Source organism: Ursus arctos, unplaced genomic scaffold (assembly GCF_023065955.2).
Source record: "Ursus arctos isolate Adak ecotype North America unplaced genomic scaffold, UrsArc2.0 scaffold_19, whole genome shotgun sequence".
NCBI classification, from domain to species: domain Eukaryota; kingdom Metazoa; phylum Chordata; class Mammalia; order Carnivora; family Ursidae; genus Ursus; species Ursus arctos.
This window is the reverse complement of record NW_026622863.1, coordinates 3,711,032-3,731,625: the sequence shown is the minus strand read 5'-3', so window position 1 is coordinate 3,731,625 and position 20,594 is coordinate 3,711,032. Positions and strand designations below refer to the sequence as shown.

General features: G+C 59.5%; 1 protein-coding gene and 1 long non-coding RNA gene across 4 annotated transcripts in view; one reads left to right on the top strand and one right to left on the bottom strand.

Moving 5' to 3' along the window:
• The window catches only part of GSE1 (Gse1 coiled-coil protein), a 407,885-nt gene that overhangs the window by 155,572 nt on the left and 231,719 nt on the right, over positions 1-20,594 (top strand). The window lies entirely within an intron of this gene.
• On the bottom strand, positions 14,044-19,622 carry LOC123000767 (uncharacterized). The gene is made up of 3 exons (XR_006408990.3): positions 17,770-19,622; positions 16,741-17,040; positions 14,044-15,533 (listed from the first exon to the last, which is right to left on the bottom strand). It is a non-coding gene; the product is annotated as an uncharacterized LOC123000767 (long non-coding RNA).

Here is a 20,594-nt window from a genome sequence, read left to right as displayed (position 1 = left end):
TAACAGATGACCACCGACTGGGTGGCTTAAAACAACCCACGTTTACTGTCTTACAGTTCTGGGGGCCGGGAGCCCATCGTGGTCTCGCTGGGCTAAACGCAGAGGGGTGGGCAGGGCTGCATTCCCTCCGGCCGCGCCAGGGGTGGATCTGTGTCCTGGGCTTTCCCGACTTCGGGAGCCTGCTCGTGTTCCCCAGCCCGCGGCCCGTGCTCCGTCTGCAGAGCCCACGACGCCATAGGTCAGCGAACAGCACCCTTCCTTCCCCTTTGCCGTGGGAGGGATGGCGTGGGCAGATTCAGAGCTTCCAGGAAGTAAGACAGGGACATCTTTCAGGGTCCTTGGTTTGCCGACCCCGAAGTCACTTCTAAAATCAATTGTTAGTCAGGGCAAGTCCCGACAGGTGCTGGGACAGATAATCTTGAGCCCATCGTGGTTCCTGTTGGGTGACACAGGGTCCCAGTGTCCCCTCAGTCTGTGGCTCTGCCATGTCTTGGCTTCTGGAGTGCCCTAATGCCACCACCAGCAGACACAGGAAGAGAACACAGGAGAGCCACTGGATACTCACCCACCTTGGCCTCGAGGTGACCCATGTCCCTTCCATTGGCCTGAACCAGTTCCCGTCCCGCCCAGATGCAGGGGGTGGGGCGTGGGCAGTCCGGTGTAGGAGGGGCCGGCCACTGCAGAGGATTAGCTGGCCATCTCTGCCCCAGCCGCCTGTTCCGGCAGGCAGTTCATCCGGTGCTCCGTGAGCTCCGAGAACTTGGGTCCGAGCCTGTGGTGCTCCACCTGGACACCCTCCCCTGGGCCCTTTGTGCTTTAGGCGAAGGGCTGGGAGTTCTCAAGCCCTGGCAGGTGTGGGAATGTGAAGCCCAGTCCCTTGGCTTCCAGCAAAGGATGCAGCTTACCCTCCGGGTCTCCTGCAGGGCTGGGGCCTTACCTGGAATTGGCTCTTGCCGCCTTCGCTCCCTGCTCCTGTCCTCTCCCCAGCCTCCCCGGGTGTTCTGCCTTAGAAGGCACCTGTACACACATCCTTGTTTCCTGTCTGCTCCTGAGAAACCACCTGACACAGCACATTTCCCAGGGCCATCCTGCTCAGCCTTGTCTGTGCAAAGAGCAGGAGAAGGCATGCACACCTCTGTTTCCCCGGACACAGGGTAGCTTTTCACACAGGTGCTGCGGCTCACCCAGCTCTCCTGGGCAAGGTGCCCTTCAAGAGTCCAGCCGAGGACACAAACAAAGGAAGGCAGTGGAGAATCGGGCAGGTTCCTTGGAGCGGAGCCCCTCACGCCCCGGGCTGAGTTCCTGGAGTCGGGGGTCCAGGGGAAAAAGGCAATATGACTCGCCCGGAGGTGGACTGTATAGGTGCCGATCCTGGGGCTACTTCATGTTTCCGAACTCCTGCTCCCAAAGTGCCAGTCCTGCCTCGGCTCTTCCCTGCCTTTGGTATGAGGCAGACAGCCTCCCACAGCCCGGTTCCTGCACAGTCACTGTGAGGATCCCAGAGTGGCTCCCCACACGGGGCTTAGCGCGGGGCCTGGCTCTCAGGAGCACGGGTGCTGGGTGCCGTCCCTGGCCCCACAGAGAGAGCACACTGGTGGCCACCTGAAGGCTTGGCCCCACAAAGGCTTTTGTCTCTTTTGTTGGGCAAATGGGCTCCCGGCCTTGGGCCTCTAGGGCCAGAAAGGCAGGGCCTCCGCTTGCTTCCTTGGCTCCGGCCCCAAGAAGTGCTTGGCAGGCCTCACTTGGAGCGGGCGCTGGTGCTGAGTGCTTTGACAGAGGCACTCGGAGGACGCCTGCCCCAGCTGCCAAGTGGCAGCTGCTCCGAGGGCGCGGGGGCCGATCCAGCCTTGGCTTCTCCAGCCCCGCGCACCCCCTCTCACCAGCTCTGCTGGAAAGGCACTGTCTGGCCGCCCGAGGCCCTCCCCACGCTCTCCCCTCTCTCCCTTCCCGTGCATGGCTGCAGCCGAGCTGGAATCCGAAGCCTGTTTTCTCTGCAGCAAGCCACGTGTTTATCTTCTAGGGAACTCAGGTAATGCTGGGGAGCGCGGAGCCTGCAAGTCGGGGCAGGAGGTTAGAAAGCCAGGTGGCCTTGAGAGGCCCTTTGCTTGTGGGTCCGTGCCGCCCCAGGAGACTCTCTGACACTTAGCGGGGACTGACCCCGCGGGCCTGAAGACCCTTCTCTCTGTTTTCCGGCTGACCCAGGGTCCGCTCGCTCTCAGCTGGTCTCTTGGTTGGTGTGTGACTCCGGGTGTCTCTCTGACTGATTTCGGTTTCATGAACTAAGAGAATTTAACGTGCACGGTTTAATAAAGCGATAAACTGAGCATTGACTGAAATGCAGTCCGTGATGGCCCAGAGATCAGAGCCCTTCTCTCCCCGCAGAGCCGCTGTCCAGAGGGTCTGCATGCCTGAGCCCCCATTTCTTTCCGAGGAAGTTTGTGATCAGGTTTCAGGTGGAAACGAAGAGGTGAGCTAAGCAGCAGAACCAGCTGTACTGGGGCTCGGGTGGGGGCTCAGGGAGCTGGAGCTGGGCACACACGCCCCTGCAAGGCTGCCTGCCCCCGTGGCCACCTGTCTCCCTCCTGCCCAGCCTCCGCTCACCCCCGCCCTGCTGCGCCCCGCACCAAGTTGCACCTATGACCTAATTTAGAGCAGAAACCATTTGAAAATTGGGCACCTCTCCCAGCAGACCTTTGCTTGTGTTCTCACCAGGACTGCCTCTGTGCACGTCAACTCTGTCATTCACGTGTGTGCATTTGTTCATAAATATTTATTGAGCACCTACTACTCTGTGCCAAAGACTGTGTTAGGCAAAACGTGTGATCCCAGGCGGTGTTAGGTGCTGTGAAGAGAAATAGGGTAGGGGGACACAGAGGGGTGAGAGCTGTGACTTCAGGCAGGGTGGTCACAGAAGGCCTTGTTGAGGAGGGAGTATTGGGCAGGAGGTTCCGGGCCACGGGAAGAGCAAGTGCAAAGGCCCTGGGGCAGCCTGTGCTCAGCACACTTGCCCTCTTCATGAAGGCAGGGACTGTATCTTACTGTCCTGTCTCTCTCCTGAACCTGGCACAGTGGACATAATAGGTACCCTGTAGACATCTGTACAGCAAATACGAGTTTTTCAGTCTAGGGCTGGGGAACCCGGCGGGGGATGGTAAGGAGAAAATGGGATTCTTAAGCGCACGCATAGGGGTCATATGTCTCCTCAGGCTTCCTGGGCTGGGGGCTGATGTTCCAGGCAGGTTCTTACTCCAATCCAGAACTTTTCATCCCTCCCAGGGTGCTGCTCCAAACTATTCTAAATTCCAAATTCTAGGGACCCCTGTTGCCCACTTTTCTAGAGGTTTGACCTATAGGGGTCAAGGACTCTTGAAGGTCACCTGAAAATGATTGGTTCTTTCTCTCACTTGAACTTGGATGACTCTGAGGAGGGGCTGTGAGTTCCCTGGGGCAAACAGGGAGAGGAGAGTATTTATTGAGTAGCTGCTGTATACGGGAGCTGGGAGTCTGGGAACAGCTTTCTGCCCACTGTACTCCTTTCCTGCTGCTGTGAGAAATCGGTGAGCTCAGCGGCTTGGAGCAGCACAGTTTTATGACCTTACAGTCGGGAGGTCAGGGGCTGCGGCTGGGCTGGCTCCTCCCGGAGACTCCAGGGGAGAATGCGTTTCCTCGCTTTGCCAGCCTCCAAGTCTCCCTAGGCTTGTGGCTCCTCGCCACATCACTCCGGCCTCTCACTTCTGTACCCACGTCGGAGACCACGCAGCCCTGCCTCCGTCTTACGAAGGCCCTTGTGATTGCATCGGCCCCCTGAGCCCTCCAGAGTCACCTCTCTGTCTCGCAGCCCTTAGCTTAATCACGTCTGCAGAGTCCCTTTCACCAGGCGACGTGACACACTCACAGGCTCTAGGGTTTGGCACATGCCCACCTTTGGGGAGCCGTTATCTGCCCCACCCCACCGGCCACAGCGGCCGGGCTGAGCTGGCCATGTGTAGCCCGAGGGGCGTGGGGTCCGAGCTCTCGACTAAAGCATGGGCCGGCTGGTGAGGACCGCGGGGGCATACAGGGATGTGCTGAGTGCTGGCGCGACACTGAGCACCCTTGTGGGTGCGTTGCCGGGGCTGACCCCTCAGACTTCATGGCTGAGCTCCAGGAGGAGCCTGAGATAACCCAGTTCAGCCCCAGCTGGTGCACTCTGGGTCATCCTGGGCCAGTCTCCTCCTCTGGAACGTGAGGATGATGACAGGACCTTTCTCTCGGGACTGTTGCTGTGGGGGTGACCCTAGTAACCAAGCACCGTACTTAGGATGGGGAATGGGGACCCTCGGGGGTCCCCACACCTCCCTGGCTGGGGGGCGTTCTGGAAGGGGCTGGATTCTCGCCCATCCCAGGACGTTCTCACTGCAGTTTGGTGTTTTCCCAGGAGGTGACGCAACAAAGCGCTAGAAATGTGGCTGAAGTCCCAGCCCGGGACCGTCCCCAAGCCCCCGCAGCCCAGCCCTGCTGCCCACCCCAGGTACAGGGCAGGGGTTCACCCCAGACCCCGAGACAAGGCTCTGCCGCCCCCCGTAGCCTCCCACCATCACGCCCAGGAAGCAGCCTGTGGGCCCTCCTTCAGGTGCACCGGGCATCCCTCTGCCTGCCCTGGAAGGCAGCTGAGCTATGGTCTCTACCCCCAGCAACTGCCCACCCCTTCTGTCCCCACACAGGCCAAGATGGAGCTCACAAGGGGCAGAATGACTGAGAAAGTGTACTACACCCAGGAGGGCTGCAGGGAGGAGGGAGCACTGGAATGGGGCCTCTCGACTTTTATAGGGCAGAGAGGAGACCCCTCCGGGGAGGAGACCCCAAAAGCTAAGACCCTGGTGACAGAGGGCTTCATTCCCCTTATGAGACCTCCTCTGTCTCCCACGGCAGCTTCTGTCCCAGATGGCAGAGACCACAGCCCTGAGGGGGGTAGCTTCCTGCTTCCCCAAGCCCGCCCTGGAATTCCCCCAGAGCCCCAGGACCCCTGCCTCTGCTTCTCCTCTACCCTGTCACAGCCTTCCCGCGGGGCGCCTGCAGAGGCCTCACGTCACCGGGCCTGCACCTTTTCCTTCTGCTGGAGCTGAGCTGTCCTTGGCCCGTGCCTCCCTGATGACTGCCCTTGGTGTTCCTGACCTCTGGGAACGCGGCCATGTGAGCGGCTCCTTCTGCCTGGAGTGAGTTATAGCACATGGCGGGGACATGGCGCGTAGCAGGTGCTCGGAATAGATTGCCCAGTGATTATGTGCAGGGACAAGGGGGACCTGGGTGGGCTGTGGGACCCCCTGTGGGACCTGGAGTCCTTTCTGCTCTTGCCTCGTAGCAATGAATACCTTGGCCCACTGGGGCTGCCCGGAGAAGTACAGTGCCGGGGTTTGCAGGGAAAGCAGGAAGTGGCCACCGCAGCTCCCAGCGCCCGCCACCGGCCGCCCTCCGGAGCTCCATGTGCAGCCCGCGGGGGTGTGTGCCAGGGCGGGCCCGAGGCTGGGAGGGCAGGAGGAGGGCCTGCCGCCCGCGTGGTTGTGCCGCGGCTGGCTGGGCAGCCGCCTCTCTCTCTCTCTCTCTCTCTCAGCGGACTTCTCAGAAGTCTGCTCTTGAGACTAAACTGCAGAGCTCTGCTCCTCCTGGCCCTGCTGCTCCGCCCCCCTCACCCCTCCCCCAGGCCAAAGGGAGCTGCTCCAAGGCCACCAGGCCAGGCCAGGGGGGGGCCAGGGGCTAGGACAGTCCGTTCACATGGAGCGGAAGAGCCCCAAGTGGAAAGTGCTCCTACCGGGTGAGTCCCCTGGGACGGCCCCCCGCAGGGCCACGGGGGGCGGGGGGCATGGGTCCTGGGATGCTGGCCAGACTTCCAGGACAGAAGACGGACGTGGGGGGGCAGTAGAGTGCTGGCCTGTGCCGTGGTGAGGGGTGCGTGTCCTGGCTGCAGGGGCACCTCGGAGCATGTGTGGAGCATGAGCGGGTCCCCGGGGGCCCGCGTAGTGGCCCCAGTCAGAGCCCAGGGGCCTGGGGCAAGTGCTGGAATCCGCAGGGGTGCAGCAGGGCCGTGAGGCGTGGCAGCAAGCACCGGAGCCCCTGGGGGCCCGCCCCAGGGGTGTCCTCCATGCCCCTGTGCCGGCTCTGGGCACCCGACAGCGAGCACAGGAGCAGGTCTGAGAGGTGCGCCTCCTGGGAGCCAGGTGAATCCTCTCTCCTTTCCCACAGAGGAGGGAGCACCCCTGCTGGGGGGCTGTCCAGCTGCCAGGGACAGGGCAAAGCTTAGAACCTAAATGACCTGTCTCCTGAGCCACCTCCTGCTCCTGGAAGAAGTGGGAGGGAAAGGGCAGGAAGAGTTGGGATGTGAGCTGCACGGAGCTGGGAGTTCAGGAGCAGGTCGAGAAGGGCGAGGACCCATGATTGGGGCTTAGCCTGCAAGGAGATCCTGGGAGCGGCAGGGGTGCCTGGCCCAGGTGACGCCAAAGCCCGGGGCTCCCTCTCCCACCCCAGGTGGGGTGCAGGGGCATCCCACCTCACTTTACTTCCCCACGGCCGGCATTTTGGGCAGCAGAGACCACATGCAGGGTGCCCAGCTGGGGCGTGGGAGTCACGGACTCTGGTCCGGCTGGGATTTAATCTGATTAAGAAGGAACACACAGGGGGCGCCTGGGTGGCACAGCGGTTAAGCGTCTGCCTTCGGCTCAGGGCGTGATCCTGGCGTTATGGGATCGAGCCCCACATCAGGCTCCTCCGCTGTGAGCCTGCTTCTCCCTCTCCCACTCCCCCTGCTTGTGTTCCCTCTCTCGCTGGCTGTCTCTATCTCTGTCGGATAAATAAATAAATAAATCTTTAAAAAAAAAAAAAAAAAAGAAGGAACACACAGACAAAGGGAGCACACTCCACTGCCCATCTGTGGATGGGCCGACCAGCCATGAGGTAGTAAGCTCCCTGAGCCCAAGAGTATTCAAGCAGAGTCCACCAAACCGGTTGAACAGTTGTGGAAGGGCCGAGACCAGACAGAACAGTCTTCCTTCTGTGCGATTCCACGTCCCTTCTCTGTGCACCTCGTCAGTGCAGCAAGAGGCACCACGGTGGCTGGTATTTAGTGAGCACCGACTGTATACCAAGGCTGTTTGCCACACTCGGTGGGTGCCAGCTCACAGAATGCTCTCAACACTGGAAGTAGGCACTGTTCTTCCCACACGTTCCAGCTGAGAAGCCTGGGGGGAGGGATCAGGTGCTGTGCCGATAGCCACAGACCCGTCAGCGGAGGGGCACACCTGGGATCCGAGGTGTGTGGCACAGAGCTTGCATCCTGAGCCACCGTGCAGGACGAGATGTCTCCTCGATTACAGGAAGTCCAACCCCAGTTAGGACTAACTACTCCCTGGACTTGGAGAAGTCCGGAAGCTTCTCCAGAATCGCTTCAGGGCCTTGGCTGGAGGGACAGTGGGCTATGGCTTTCCAGGGCCAGGTCCTCTGCGAGGCTGAGCACGGCCCAGGTCCTGCTGGGACAGGCAGGTGCCAGAACGAGGCACCCATGGGGACAGATGGTGGGACACCTCGTCCACCCCAGGGGCACTGGGCAGCACTGCCAGGACGCAGCTGGGTGCTGGGAGGGCCGCTGAGGGCTGTCAGGGGCTGTTCCCATTACACAGGCTCAGCCCCAACTCTGTCCCTTCCTCATGCTCTGCACTTTCTGGGGCTCCCCCAGAGCACATGGTCCTCAAGCAGAGCAATAAAGCTGAGCACCAGCCTGGGTCCTGGGTCCTAGACAGGGGACCTTCGTAGGTGATGTCTCCCTTCCTCCAGGCGTGGCTCCGCCCCACCTCTTCCAGGAAGCCTCACGTGATTGCTCCGTCCTAGGACCCTCCCTTTTTCTCAGCTCCGGAGTGGGAAGGGAGCTTAATTGGCTTCAACTAAGTCTGAACCAGGGCACGGTGGAGAGCACAGGAGGGGCTATTATTTATTACGTGGGATTTTAGGTGAGAACCAGGGCTGTCCCACGCAAAGCAGGACATACAGTGGCCCAAGTGGTATCATAAGTGTGGGTGTTGGCTTTTCTGGTTCTATCTCTTTGTTATTTCGAACAAAACAGAGGGAAATGGGAAGGGGAAGGAGGGAGAGGAGAGAAGGAAAGGCACAGGCTCTTGGGTCTGCTACTTTCTAGTGGCGTCTCAGTTTCTTGATCTGCGAAGTGGGGGTGCTGGCAGCCGCAGCTTAGAGGGTGGCAGGGAGGAGTCAGCGAGGCAGTGCATGTAGCAAAGGGTCAGTCAGTGTCCTGTGTCCACCTCCATCCCTCTAGCACCAAGCTGGTGTCTGATGTGCTTACTATTGCCTAGAAGGGGCTCTGCACATGGTCGGTGCTCAGCAAACCTTTCGAGGATGGGTGGGTGGCTGCTTGACCGGGGAATGAATGTGTCCCCTTTCCTCCCTCGCAGCCTGGGGTAGTGTGACTGTGCTTTTGTCCCCACGGCCCCCGTGGTCACCCACCTCCAAGGCAGGGCCAGACTTTTCCGCATCTCCTCCATGAGCCAGCTGCCCCCCCAGGCCTCCCTCCCCACCTCCAGGCACCATCAGGACAGACGAGTCAAGTGGGTTTCCAGGCCAGCAGCTCGTCATTCTGGCTGTGTGTGCGTTGGTGTGTGCGTGTGACTCTGAGTCTGTGTGTGGGGGTGTGTGGTTCTGAGTGTGTATGTGTGTGTGCACACCCAGCAGGCCTGGCAGGCGAGGTGGCCCCTGTGGCTTCGGGCTGAGGGGTGAGTGAGCAGACAGTGGCTTTGGCGGCCAGCCACCCCTGCCGTCCCTGGAGGGTGTGAGGGGCATGGACATGACACACGTCTGACCTTCTGGCTTGGTGGGGGCTCTGCAGGGGAGGGCCCACGAGGCCAGCTTTTGGGACCCCAAACCCCCTCCTGCTGGGCTGCCCTCTGCCACCCACAGCCAGAAGAAAGCCTCTGTCCTTGTAGGGCAAGGACGGACACCCAGACAGGGCCAGCCTCTCCATCCCCTCACCTCGTTGACGGAGGCACCATGCCCTCCCTTATGGCAGCTAAGAGACCATTCCAGGCACCCCTCGCTCCCCAGATGTGGTGTGAAAAGTAGGTCTCTGGGCCCGGCTGGCCTGAGTTCGAATCCCGGCACTGCCGCTTAGAGCTGTGTGCTCCGAACAACCCACCTAACCTGTCTGGGCTGCTTCCTGGCGTAAACCCCATGAGCCAAGTGAGTTCTCAGCTCCACTGCCATCGTTGTCCGGAAATGCAGGAATCTCAAGAGCCCAACGGGGCCAGGGAGGACCCCATGGGACCCTCACTGGGCCTGGGGCAGGAGGCAGCCACCAAGGGGGAGACATAGCTCCCTTATCTAGAATGGAGTAACTGCTCAGAAACTGAGGGAAAACACATCTGAGGGGCAACTCCTGGCCACCCTTCCCCACCCCTGACATCCTGGCCTCTGCCTCTCTCTCCCCATCACCCAGCGAGGTACAGGAAGGGAAGGAACATGTATTAAACACCAACTGCATGCCAGCTCTCAAGCCATTAGCCCTGTTTTATAGATAAGGAAATAGTGTCACTGGGGTGGGAGGTTTGCCCCAGGCCTGTGCAGGGCCTAGGACCAGCCAGCAATACTGAAGCAGGGCTCTCCACCAAGAACCAACCTCCACACTTTGGGGCAGGCTCCCTCCCCCGTCCTGGGGCCTGAGCCACTGTCTCCTAAGCCCTTGGGCGCCCCAAGGGCTGCTCTAGCCCCTGCCCAGTGATAGAGCCGGCAAGCCCTCTACACCCCCCCCCCCCAGGCAGAACAGTCTCAGGAACCAGAACCACGCGGGCAGAGCTCTGTGTCCTGTCTGAGCCTCAGTTCTCCCTCCATAAAGTGGGGGATAACCCAGGGTCTCCATCCTCCCGGGCGTTGGGAAGGCTGCTGGGGCATGCTTCTTGGCACGGAATAAGCCCGGGTAAGCCTGGGCCATCATGAGTGCTGCTGCTGGGCCCTGCCCTTCGGCCACCACCCCGGGCCCCCAGGGGCTGGTCTGGGCTGAGTTTGGTGACTGGGTGGGCTGGTCTGGCCGCCTCAAGTCTCCCTAATGGCAGGTTTGGGCACAGACAGAGCCTGTGGCCTGGCGGTGTGGGCCGGTGGCTTTACTCCCCCCTCTCCCCCTTCCCCGCCCGCCCGCCCGCCGTGTGGTCCCAGCGGGGACACGTGAACACAGCCTGGCTCTGTTCTCAGAGCTGTGGGAGGCGGGCTGTCACCGCGGGAGCCAGGAGCTGGAGGTGAGCCCAGAAGTGGGGGACGGGCAGCGGATGTCTGCGCCTTCACCCCTCAGCACCAGGCCCTGCCAAGCCACAGGTGCCTCCACAGCACAAGGTGTGAGTGGGAGTCCCACTGGGTGCAGGGCTGGGCGGGGTGGTGGGGGGGGGAGAAGTGAAGGGGCACGCAGGAGAGCAAAGAGGGGATCTTTTGTGGGAGAGCTTCCCCTCTGTTCTGGGGAAAGACGTGTCCGAGGCAATCTGCAGGTGGATCTGCAAACCCCCCTGCACAGCCGCCACCATGGGGGCATGGGTCCTGCTGGGTTTCTGGACTGCTTCTACCGTTGGGCAGGTTGTGCACTGTACAATCTCGGCGGGCGGGGTGGGGGCATTTGCAGCATACAGTGGCCCAGGTCCCCTTCCCGTCTTCTCCACCAACCACAATTCGATTTTCAGTTCTGAAGTTCTGGTCACCTTTGGTTGTAAGCCTGAAATGTTGGTGAGGGAGGCATGTGTCAGCGATCGTGGGAGTGGGCCACACAGGGTGGGCTCGGGGTGTTGCAGGAAGCCATGACCATCCCTCAGAGCATCCGTGTAGCGTCAGAATGTCATGGGTACCAGGCCTCCCTGCCCCCCACCCCATTCCCTCATTTGCCTCCTGGCCCTCCTCGCTAACACATAAAATCTTCACTCTAGAGCTCACATAGGTCTGCTGGCCAAACAGAACCAGGGGAGAGAAACACCAGCTGAAACCTCTCCTGGCTGTGTGACCTTGGGCAACGTACCTCACCTCTCTGTGCCTTAGTTTTCTCATCTGAAACGTGCCAGTGATAGACTACATCATAGAGCTGATTGGATGAGATAGTGATGGGAAGCACTTGGAGCAGAGACAGTGGCTGCCGATTGCTTCTCACTCCACGTGTCCCGGGCAGAGCTTCAAACTCTTTTCCTCTGACACTTGGAGGTCCTGGCAAGCGGGGGACTAGCGGCAGGCTCTGCATGGGGTAAACCCTGGATTCATAAACACCTGCAGGGTAGTGGGGGGAAGCCTGGCTCTCTCGCTCTCTGAGCTCCGGTGCAGAGTTTGCTAGAACGTTCCTTATGGTGCACCGGAAAACAGGCTCTGTGGTGGCCACTCAGCCTTATCTGAGGCCTTCTGCAGACAGCCCTGTCCCCAGGAAAGGGGTTTATCAGCCTGGTCATCTGAGCCTCAGTGGGCTTGGGAACACATGTGGTCAAACGGATTTCCCTGGGGACGGCAGCCCATCTCCTGGTGCCAGCAGTCAGGGCTGGGACAGCCAGGTCAGGGAGCTGGGGAGGGAGGGAGAACAGGGAGGGGGGTGCGTCCACCTGACCCTAACATGGCCCCTTCCTCATGGTGGGCTCTGGACCGCTCAGGAAGGGCCACGCTTTCAGACTCCCTTCCCAGACCCTGTCACATTCCCTGGCCCAGGCATTCGGCACCCCGCACATGGCTGCCTGTCACTCGGGCTATCTTTGGGCCGACGTCCCAGGGAGGGTTGCAGCCAGAAGCCTATTCCAGGGTGATGAGCCGTGGGAAGGCTGCTTAGCCTCCCTGACTCCCCACTAGGGGCCAGGGAGGCCCCACTCTCCCTACTTACACAGATTCATTTTTTCGACTCCTCCCTGTGACTCTAGGGAGGCATGCACAGTTGTGAGCCCATCATAAAGACGACAAGACTGAGGCCTGGGTGAATCTTTGTGCCCTGTGGTCTCTGGGTGGGCCTAGCAGGCAACTGGGGGATGAAACTGGCCACCTGTCCCCTTTGGTCCCCGGCCATCCGCCTACGTCTATGTTGGCCCCACATCTCCTCCCCTCGGGGAGGGGTTTTACTAATCGGGTGTGTGTTGCTGGGGGGTGAGTAGCAGAATTGGACCATCACTAGCTGGTGCGAACACCAGAGAGAGGACCTCAGAATTAAAATATCCAAGTTGGGAGCCCAGCTCTGGCACTTACTGGCCGGGCAGACCTGGAGAAGCTGCCTAGCCCTCCTGGTCATGCAGGGGGCCTGCCCTTGCTGCAGACACCCCCCCACCTTGTCCTGGCTGTGGCTGTTCCCCAGGAAGCCACCAGCCTCCCTCCCTTCCCTCAGGTCTGGAGGTGAAATCACACTCTCCGTGGGTTCCCGTGCACCTCTTGTGAAGCATCCACTCCTCTATGTCCCCTGCCTGTGCTGGGCGCCTGCCACCATCCAGCAGTGCACTCCGCAGATTTCCCTGCTCGCCGTCTGCTGTCCCCACTGGCCGTGCAACTCCAAGAGAGCAAGCATTTCCTTCTGCTCCTGCTTCCAGCACCCAGCGCATAGTAGGCCCTCAATCACTATTTGCCGAATGACTGAATGGGTGGGTCGGCATGTAAGAAAACTAAGAGCAGCTTCGCACCTTTCCTCTTACTGATTAACTGGTTGTTGCCCCCACCTCGCTCCTGAACAGATTTGAGAGGTGCTCCCAGCACATAGTAGGTGCGTCCAAGTATCGGTTTCCTTCCCCATCCCCGTGGTAAGCCGCTGGTCAGTCTCCCGGGCCTTCTGGCTCTTGTGGGCCAGCTCAAGTCCCACCAGAACAGACGCAGCTGAGCCATCCCTGCAGGGCATTTCCTACCGCCCCCTCCCTGCAGGTGCCAGCTCAGGTTATGAGGCCTGGAACCCACTCCCTGGGGCCTGGCAGACCCCCAGGATGTGAGGGAAGCAAGTTGCTGTGGGCATCCTCTGCTCCTGCTCCCTGGAGATAAGACCTTGGCAGGGTCCAGGGCAATGCCATGGAGAGGGGATTGCCCTTTGGCCTTCCTGCCCGGTCTGCACCTACTGGGTGCTGCAATCTTGCCAAACGTGGTGGGCAAAGGGGCTTCTTTTTCAAGTCCAAAGACAGGACATTGGGCGTTTGGCCTTGGGAAGCCAAAGCATTATCTTTTCCAGAACATTCTGATGGGTTATAAGGACTGGCCAGTAAAGTCTAACGTAGGTGGTCACCATGGCTCTAAATGGCAGGGGGAGGTCAGAAGCAGGGGTCTTATCCTGCAGGATCTTAATGTCCAGCTTGGCACTCCAAAGGTTAAAGGCACGTAGCTGCGGCAGTCTGGGAGGGCTTCCTGGAGGAGGAGAGACAGAGCTGTGACTTGAAGGATTCCAAGATGCAAAGGTAGTTGGTGAAGATCTTGGAGGCAGATGGAGATGATTCTGGGGATGGGGAGGAGGTGGTGCCCCAGGGCCTCATGTAAATTGTGGAGATGCTGAAACCCCCCCATTATCCCCTTTTGCCCTTGGATCAACCCCATTGTTCTGCAGATGAGGAGACTGAGGCCTAGGGTGGGTCAAGGTCACAAGCAAGATAGATATGGGGGTGAGGTGAGGTGAGGGATGCCCCTCCTCTCCCTCATGCCCCCAATTCCTGGCCACTCCACTCTGGGGGCCATTGGCCATCTCTGTGGCCCTCCGTCATGATCCAGTTGAGTGCTGTATCTTGGACATTTGGTCTGTGCTCTGTGTTACATGGTAGCAATTTGAAATCCTGACATAAACACAGTTAACAAATTGGCTCCATTTGGGGTGGCCCCGGATCTAATTAGATCCAATTAATACTCATGAAGGGGTCTGTGTCATCAGCCCCTGATCCATCATCCAGCTCAGAAACCAGCCGTCTCCTGCTCCTCCAGCCGGGAAGTGCCATTCTGCCCAAGCAGGGAAGACCCCTTCTCCCTGTTCTTTGCACTTTATGGGGGGACCTGGACATTTTCAGGTCGGCATAGGAACCCGCCGGTTGTCTGGTGAAGTCTTAGCAATGCATGTTCATTTAAACTTTTTGTATTGAGATAAAATTTACAATGTAAAAGAGCCATTTTATAGTAAGGGATTCAGTAGCTTCTAGAACGTGCACGATGTCATGTCGCCACCACCTCTATCCAATGCAAGAACATTTTCATGCCCCAAGAGGAAGCCCCCTTACCCATCAGCTGGCATCTTCCCCTCCCCTCTCCCAGCCCCGCAACCGCTAACCTGCTTTCTATCTCCGTGGCTTTGTGCTTTCTGGACCTTTCATGTAAGTGGCATCTGTGATGGGTGATCTGTGATGGGCCTCCTTCACCTAGCATGTTTTCCAGATTCATCGGCAGGTAGTGTGACCAGAATTCAATCCTTTTTCATGACTAAATAATATTCCATGTGTGGGCAGTGCACATACTGTGTTCATTCTGTCGTTGATGGGCATTTGGGCCATCTCCACCTTCTGGCTGTTGTGAATATTTGCATACAAGTTTGACTTCCAACACCTGTTTTCAGTACTTTTGGGTATATCCCCAGGAGAGGAACCTGCTAGTTCATGCTATTAACTTAATTTAACTGGTACTGGGTACCAGTTCGGTATTCACGACATCCCTGAGAGGTAGATACTGTTAGCCCCATTTTACAGATGAGGAAACTGAGGCTTGGCAGTTAGGATGTGAATGAGGCAGGCACCCCACGGCAGCCGCCACTAATGCAGAACGGAAGCCCACATCTCGGGTCAGCAGCTTGGGACGGTGACCCACTTCTCAGGGCCCAGAGCACAGCCAGGCCCAGAAGGACACGCTTGTGCTAACCCCCCTTCCAGAGGCTGTGGGGTAAACCTGAGGGCAGCGTTTCTGTGTGTAGAGAGACACATCTGCTCAGAACACGCTAGGGATGGGTCCCTCTCGGTGTCTGGAGCACCTCGCTGGCCTGGGGGCCGTGCCTCATGCAGGGCTAGCTGGGGTGCCCGAAAGAGTCCACCCGAGGCCCAGGAGTAGATGACAGCGGTGTGGGCTCTCCACCAGCTTCGCTGTCCTGGGCTCCTGGACTTCTACAGAGCCCCTGCTTTTCACTGGGTGGGCGGGCAGCTTGTCCACCATGCATCAATCACGCAGCTCTGGCCCCGGCTGGGGGCCACCCCCAAAAATGTGGTTATCTCCCAGCCACACAGCGCCATGGGGCCTGGGGGCACTGGCGGCTCCAGTGGCTTATCTCCCCGCTCGCTCTCTCCCCGGTCACTCTGAGTCCAGCCTTATCTTGGCATCCCGGGCCCTTCCTTTACCCAGAAGCCCTGGCAGGAGTGGGACGGCGGCCAGCCCCTTGGAGTCCTGGACCCTGAGGGGCAGGGTTTACTCCCCACAGGAGGCCAATCGGCCGTGAGGCTTCCGCTGTGAGCACTTGTGTTTGAGAGGACGCACAGTGACCCCGCCGTCTTCCGGACATTCAGATCCTGTGGGCCTTGACCGCGGGCTTGGCGTGAGCAGGAAGGGTAGTGGTGGGTCCCGGGGGTGTCCTGTTTGTGAGCACAGATGCAGAGCAGGTCAGAATGCTTCTGGATAAGACCAGACAGCCCCCAAGCAAGCCCTCCTTCCCCCATCCAGCCTGGGGCCGTCACTACGTGCTTTACCGTAGTCCCGTGGGCCTGGCGTGGGCACACAGGGCTCCCTGCCTAAGTGCACGTCCTTCCTCACACACGCACATGCATGCATGCACACGTGCACACACAGCCCTCCGTACACAGGCACACACACTCGCGCGCACACTCACAGACGTGCACACAGTCTGCCTCACATTCAAGCATGCACACAGCCTCACGTGCGGGCACGTGCACGCGTACACACATACACACACACACACACACACACGCACACACACATATACTCCTCTCTCAGGCTAGCCTGCGTGACTGCAGGTTTGCTCAGAGGCTGCCCGCAATTGACTATTCATGCTTCGTGGGTGTCTGTCTGCCTGGGGAGGGGAACAGAAGCCAGGAGGAGACAGCAGCAGGGTCTTGGGGGTTTGGCTGGGATAAGAGGTGTCTTCCATTAAAGGGACCGTCCCCCCACCCACCCACCGAGAGCAGAAAGTCATGCAGCTGGGGATGGGAGGACACTATGTGCCTCTTCGCTGCAGAGCCTGGGGCCAGAGTGGACTGTGTCCTTGGCCCGGAGGCCGCTCTCATCAATCCTTGGCCATTCCCTGTGGGCCTTGGCAGCCACCCCCAACTCTGGCTCAGAGTCTGATGGGTTTTTGCCTCAGAATCTGGTTAACACTGACCATGCTGTGGATCCGGGAGCCTGCCTTTCCCAAAGCAGCTTCACCCTCCCTAGAACACACACCCTACATAGTCTCTCTCGCCAGCCTTCAGTGGCAGGGACAGGCTCAGAGAGGGGTAGCCGAGTCAGGGCTGCTCGGCCCAGGCCCCCCAATCCAGAGCCCCGGAGACCCCCCTCTGAGAGAAGAGGAATATGCCCTATGCTGGCTGGGACCCCCCACCCCCCATGAGGATGTGGTGGGGCGGCAGGGTGGCCTTCATCCCAGCAGGGCCAGGCTCAGCTTGGACAACCTCTCACCGGCCCCATAATGTGGCTGAGACTCAGGGGTGCTGGCTTCCCTCCCAGCTCTGCTGTGGACTTGCTCTGTGACCTCAGACCACTCTCTCGACCTCTCTAAACTTTCATGCCCGCGCCTATAGAACAGAACCGATTATAGCACCAGACCTGCAGGGTTGCCAGGAAGATCACATGAGCTCCTTCTGGTTGTTCAGCAATGAGCCTGCGCAGAGTAGACATTGAACAGCCATCTCGAATATTACCACGAGAAAAGATTTCAGGTGCCTGTCCCTCGTCCCTGGGTTTCCCTTTTGCTTCTTGTACAAGCTGGGACCTGTGCAGCCAGTGGCTCAGCCCGCAGAAGGGCCAAGAGCTCACAGCCAGGCATGTGGGGGAATGTTCTGGATGCCTGACAGGCTTCATCTTCAGGGTCCTTGATGAGCTCTGGCTAGTGAAGCCCTGGCCCACCTGAGGGGACACAAGATGGAAGAGTGACTTGAAATGGGTCCTGCAGGGGTGGGGCCAGGGCGGGGCACAGAGCAGGCCCATCTGAGTTTTATTTCTCTGTGCCTGGGGGCTTTTTGGCAACTGACCTGGGGAGGTGGGAGATCCGCCTTCCGAGCGGGCCTGCTCTACTGCTATACTGACCTAGCTGCTCAGAGTCTCGGCTGGGCACCTGCCCCCACCCCGCCAGTCACGGCCAGAGGTCCCCAGAGCTGCTTCCCCTTGTAGAGGTCTCTCTGGCTCTCTGTCACCTGCCCCGAGCCCTGGGGGGGGCTCTGCCAAATGGGAGACAAGCCCCTTCTCGGCCAGGTGGCCCTTGGGCCCATACTGGGCCCAGCAGAGCAGGGCAACCTGGGCAGGTGTTTGAGGCGGGGGCTGCTTGTCTGGGCAGGAGGCGGGGAGCCCAGATGCTTGGACAGGGACTTGGAGCTGCACAGAGTCATGGCCGCTGGGGGACGCCTGCCTCCTGCCCCCAGCCCTGGCAGTGGGCTCCCTCTCAGGGTCCCTGGGGAGTGAGGCAGGAGGCAGAGCTGAGAGCCAGGGCTTAGGTGGAGCTCTGGCAGCAGAGCAGAGCTGGGGGCGGGGTGTCTGTAGCCCCCATGCCTGGCAAGTGGCCGCCCCCACCCCAGGGTCGGGCTGGCTGCTGATGGATGGTAATGAGACCCGGGGAGTCTGATGAAGTTCATTTTTCACCTGCGTGTGATTTTGCCTCCCCGCTCTCTCGAGGCAGCCGGTAATCCATCCTGGAGCCCTTCAGAGGCCTCGGCGGTAATGGGGTCATAGATCACTCCCTTGCGGAGACAGAGCTGGACAGGAGAACCGAGCCATTAAGAATGACCACTGGTGACCCTCGGGCCAGAACGGCTCCGGCTCCAGACAGGACCTGCCATGGTCCTGAACTTGGGTGGGAGAGGGCCATGGGACCCTTTCAGGGTTGGTTTGCACCCCACGAGGGGAGCTGCAGGGGGGGACACGTCTTCCTGACTGAGGGGGTGAACTGCTGGGCCCAGAGTGAAGCCTGTCAGGGGTTCCCGGTGGCTGGGTGACAGCTGCCCCTTGCTCAAGGCCTCTGTATCAGGTCAGGGTTGACAGGTGTCTGCTCGGAGCCCACCCCCACCTCCCACCCTGTTTGACACAAGCGACCGCTGGCTGCAGGTGGAATCCTTTGCGTGCCCCTCGCCCCCAGAGCTCAGCAGTGTGGCCCGCAAAGCGGACCAAGGCAGCGGATGCCCGAGGCTGCCCACATTTACAGCCCTCCTGCCCCCAAACCAGGAAGGGCAGCTGATTCTGGGTGGCGGAAGCCCCGTCCTACCTGGTTGGAATCCTGCCCCACAATCTTACTTGCTGTGCAAATGGGCAAGTCCTTTAGTCCTCTCTTGCCTCAGTTCCCCACATGTAAAGTGGAACAGTAACTCAGGGTTTTGTGATGAAAAATTAGGTGTCATGTGGCGTGCTCCCAACAGCACCAGGTACCGGGCACTCTGGAAGTGAGATTGATATTATTATTGTCAGAGGCAGGATTGTGGGTTTACAGCACAGGCTTGGATCCCAGCTATGTGACTTTCCAGGAGATTCTTACCCTCTCTGGGCCTCAGTTTCTCCACCTGTAAAATGGTGATGAGGGGATTGAAGACGCTGATGCATGAAAAACCTTAGAAGGGAGACCTCACGGAGCTCAGTGCCCAGGAAGGACCACCCCATGCTACCCTCCTGGGATGCTCCTTCCAGAACCTTCTTCTGAGGTTCTCATTAACAGACGCCTCCCCACTGGTGTGTTGGGGAGCAAGAGGGGGCCAGAGTAGCCACAGCTCCCCCTACAGTCACTCCTACCCGGCTGGGTTTCCAGAAACGGGCGCCGAAGAGCTGAAATGACCAGCCCTCCATCTGTCTTCTTTCCAGGGCCCGCTGGCTGGGCAGCCCCCTGCTCCCCTCACTGCAGGAGCCCAGAGGGCCAGCCCAGGTAGGGTGAGCCTGACGGATGGCCTGCGCCTGGCCCTCCCTCTGGCCCCTGCAGTGGGCAGGTGGTGCTCTGGGGTGGGTGTGCTAGGGTGAGCTGGGCCCACAACAGGCATTTGTATCGAGCCAGAACCACACTGGGGAGGGAGGAAGGAAGGGCTCCTGGTCAGTAGGCCTAGATGGTGAGACTTTTGGCCATGCCTGTTTATGGGAGCCAAACACTCCTCGTGGCCTCCCTGCAGTGATAGGCTGTCTGTGTGGTGAAACCAAGGCACAGAAGTTTCTGAGACCCACCAGGGCCACACGGCATCACACACAAGGTCCTCTTTTGCCAATTCCCCCGAGTCCTTGCCAGTTTGAGTATGGGGCTCTCTGGAACCACCTGAAGACCACGGAGAGCAGTGCAGGGTGACAGCACTCTGTCTGACAGTCATGGTCCCTTGTGTCGGCTGCCTGGTCCAGGCCTGAGGAGGGTGTGAGCTCCCCCCAGCACCTGAGGGTCCAGCTTCCAGGCCCCACCCGATTGCTACAGCAGCCGGTTTCCCAGAATCGCCCCTTCAGAGTACCCAGCCTCCTCCCCACTGTCCTCCACACCCCACGCCACCCCACACCGCAGGCACTGACCTCCTGTGATCCAGTCTTTCCTGGTCCTGCTGAGGGGCCTTTGCATGTGAAAAGGGCCTGGAATTCCCTTTCCCTGGAAGTTTGTGTGATTGGTTCCTTCTGCTCTCCAGGCTTTAGCTCAAATGTCACCTCCTCCATGAGGCCCTCCTGGATTGCCTTCCTCACAGACTCACTCGCACCTTGATTTGCTTTCTTCCTCATACTAGGCACTAATGACCCCAAACTCTCTCATTCATTGATTTCCTCCTTTAAAAAAAAAATATCCATCTCCCTTGGCTAGAACGTAGGTATTGTGAGAGCTTGTCCATCCCTTCGGTTCACTGATGTGCCCCCAGAACATGGGGTAGGACCTGGTACGTGGTAGGTGCTCAGTAAACACTGGCTGCACACATGGGTGACTGGAAGGATGGATGGGTAGACAGAGGAAGAAGGAAGGGTGGGTACTTGAATGGAAGGAAGAAAGGACATTTTAAGGGTGGGTAGATGGGTGGACGGAAGAAAGAGAAGAGAAGGGAAGGCAGACGACATTTGGGCTTCTTTCCTTTCCCCTGACCCGGTTCTAACCCTTGATGAGGGACAGTGGGAGGTGGTTGGGTTATGACTGGTGGCAGGAAGGTGGGTTAGACGAGACACCTGCAGGCAAGGTCACAGGTACATCATGAGTCCTTGGGGGTGGAAGAAAGCGGTGTCACCTGGGGCGCTCTCTGAACTTCTAAGTCGCTGTTGCCGATGGGGAGAGGGACCTCAGTCCCCGGGGCCTCCCAGCCAGGTGCTAGGGAGCGGAGGCGTGGCCCCCTACCAGCCACCAGTTTGGGCTTGTGTGATGGAGCCTCGCTGGCAAGCTGCCAGTGTCACCCTGGGGCATGTGGGGGTGGGGGTCACGTGTACGTGCCTGGGATGTGCATGCAGGTGGTGTGAAACCTGGCCGATCCAAGTCC